The sequence below is a fragment of the Neophocaena asiaeorientalis genome, unplaced genomic scaffold (assembly GCF_003031525.2).
Source record: "Neophocaena asiaeorientalis asiaeorientalis breed wild unplaced genomic scaffold, Neophocaena_asiaeorientalis_V1.1 scaffold43, whole genome shotgun sequence".
In the NCBI taxonomy this organism is placed as follows: domain Eukaryota; kingdom Metazoa; phylum Chordata; class Mammalia; order Artiodactyla; family Phocoenidae; genus Neophocaena; species Neophocaena asiaeorientalis.
In genome coordinates this window covers 90,924-93,920 of record NW_020173674.1, presented here as the reverse complement: position 1 = coordinate 93,920, position 2,997 = coordinate 90,924, and positions in this window count along the sequence as shown.

Here is a 2,997-nt window from a genome sequence, read left to right as displayed (position 1 = left end):
GGCGGCTCAGCCTCAGTTTCACAATTAAAAGCTGTCTGGCTCCAGGAAGTGCTTTCCCGGACTGTTCCTGGCTGGGGCGGGGGAGGGGATCTTCCTGAGGGGAGCTACCCTAGGGACCACTGCAGCCACATCCCCCTGGACCGCCCCCAGCGTCCGTGGTGGACACCCCGCCCTGTCGGCTTGGCGCCCCGCCTGTCCCCTTTGCTCAGGCACTGGGCGGCCTGCGGCTTCCGGGTGGAGGCGCCCGAGTGCTTTGGAATGAAGTCTGGGAAGTCGGACTTTGATCTCTGCCGCTCTGTGGTTTAGTGGCCTGTCTTTCAGAATGTGTGTGCTGTGTCTCCGCGTCCACGCACCTACCCATCCCTGAGTCAGCGTGTGTGCACACGTGCTAAGGGGACTCCCTGACCAGTGAGACTTGTCCTTGTCCCGCACGTTCCTGTCCATGGCTGGGCCTGTGTTGACCTCCTTCTTTGGGTCACTCTGTTCTTGTGACCCTGCGTCCCTTTAATTCTGACCTGTCCCGGCAGTGGGGTCCCTCCTTCCTGGGTCAGTGGGGCTGGACACGGACACACAGGCACACAGACATGGTCACGCCGCCACCCGCGCACACGTCCACCACGCACAGGTGCGCAGGACCACCTTCTGCGCTCGCACGATTGAAGGGAGGCGTGGGGGGAGAGGGCGTTTTCCCAGTGCCTCTGTGTGGGTGCACGTTCTCGCATCAGTTACCTCCCTTATGTAACCCCCCGGCAGCCCCAGCAGAGCCTGGCAGAGTGGGGGCTGCCAAAGACACACGCACACCCTGTGTGGCTGGGGGCGAGGCCCCTGGGCCTTGCTGTGGCCGGGCTAATGACAGGGCAGGCAAATTGCAGGGGCCTTAACCACAGGGTGGCTCAGGGCTCTGAATACCCCACCCATGGTCCCTTCCCTCCCTTTGCTTGCCCACCCTGCCTGGGCTGGGGGCGTGGGTCTCTGTCTAGCTCCTGTACTTGGAGCCCCCAGAGTAGCCCCCCTCTTGTGACAGCCAACAGTTGGTCCAGCTGTCTCCAAAGCGTGCCAGCAGAGATGAATCCTGGCCGCAGGCCGGCGGTACCCCAGCCCCCTGCTGAGTGTGTGCTGCTCCGAGCCAGCCCCTGAGGCAGAGGTTGTGCTGGCCGGGGCCTGGGGTGGAGATGGAGCAGTGCCCCTTCCTGGGCGCTGGCCCTACATTGGACTAAGGACAAGGCCAGCGCTCGGACTAGGATGGAGACGGTGTTCCAACACTGAGCTCCAGGTTTGGCCCAGGAAGGGACCAACCCATGCTGGACACAGAGGCTGGGAGCGGGGGTCAGCCTGTGTGTAGCCGGGTACATGTCTCCAAGCAGGGGATAGTCTTCTGGTCTCCACATTTGGTGAGGGGAGCAGACATTGTCCAGCCCTTGCCCAGCTGCTGAGGACAGAGAATACGCGGTCAAGCCAGGCACAGAAGGTCACCAGCAACCCTTCCAGCCTGTGTCCTGGGCAGGTTGAAGGACCCTGGTCAGGTTCAGGCAATTGGCTGTCATGGGCCAGACCAGCCAGGCCAGCACACACATGCTGCCACCCTGTCACGGCCCCTTGGAGTGTTGCTCCTCCACAGGCACACACACACGGCACACACGCGGCACGTATCAAGCTACGTCAGTCCTGTGGGTGAAGGGCCACCTACCAGCCCCACCTGATGCCTGTGCCCACAGCTGGCTCCAGGGCTGCAAAGGCAAGTGTCTGCTTCATGGGGACAGTCCCTGGCCACCATGCTGTGCTTCAGCAGACATGCCTGGGCCTTTGCGGCACTGCCACCGGTTGAGCGAGAGCCTGTGGGCCCCTGGGGGAGCCCCACCAAGTCGCGGGATCCATTCTGAGGCCACAGGCCCTCAGGGAGCTGGTCTGCAGCTCGGCCACACTCCCTGCAGCCACCCCCTTCCCTCTCTCCCTCATGGGGCTTCAGTCCATCACAGTTTGTCTGCCTGGTGTCTGCTTCTTGGAGAACTCGGGCTAACTCTCCACTGAGAACAGAGAGCACGGTTTGCAGATTAAGGAGGGGTGCAGACGTTGGCGGGACTCGCTTACTTGCTCTACGCGAGCAAGTGACTGTGCTTCCCAGCGGCGTGGAAGGGAAACTTGATCCTTTACGAAATCCTCACGTTCAGCAGGGAGCTTGTCAGCTCCTCACAGCAGACAAAGCTTGCCCACTCCTCAGGCAGATCTGCTGCAGCAGGCTCGGCCCTCGCCATGGCAGACACCATCTCGCCTCACCCTGGGGAAACCCAAGTCTGCTGTGCCAACTGAGGGGCTGAAGCCCAGGAGGAGACAGTGGGCAGAGCCTCGGCGGAGGGCAGCCTGCCCAGGACAGGTGGGCCCAGGGCCGTGGCCTGGAACTCACGCACACCTGGCCCCAGTCCTTCTGGCTGGTCAGAGGAAATGCAGGGTCTTGCTCCACACCCCACTCCCCTGCCTTCCTGGCTGAGGAAAGGCATGTGACAGAGACCATCCGACTTGACTCAAGTGGCCCAGAGGCAAGAGGACCCAAGGACTGAGGATGCCGAGCGCTCACAACAGCCCAGGAGCGCCTGGACCCAGCCATACCTGATGCTCCCTCGTGTGACACAGAAGGGTCCTTTGTGAAGCTGCGATGCGGTGTCCCAAGTAATCCCACAGGAGACTGAGTCTCCCCCACGCCCCTCATCCTGCCGTGCTCCCCATCAAGGCCGGCATCTGCCTCTGTCTTCGCAGAACCGCTGGCCCTTCTCCCACCTCACCCTGTGGGGTCCTAGGGAAGGGGCACTGAGGGAGGGCGGGAACAGACATGCTGTGTGAGGCTGCAAGAAAGCTGACCATCTATGGGGGGTTGGGCTGGGGAGGGGCTCAGGCTAGAGGCAGAGTCTTGAACTTGGGCCAAAGAATCCAGACTTTCCTTGGAACCCGTGAGCCTGGCTGCCGTGTGGAGGAGGGTGGGAGGGGGCGGCAGGCAGGGAGGGC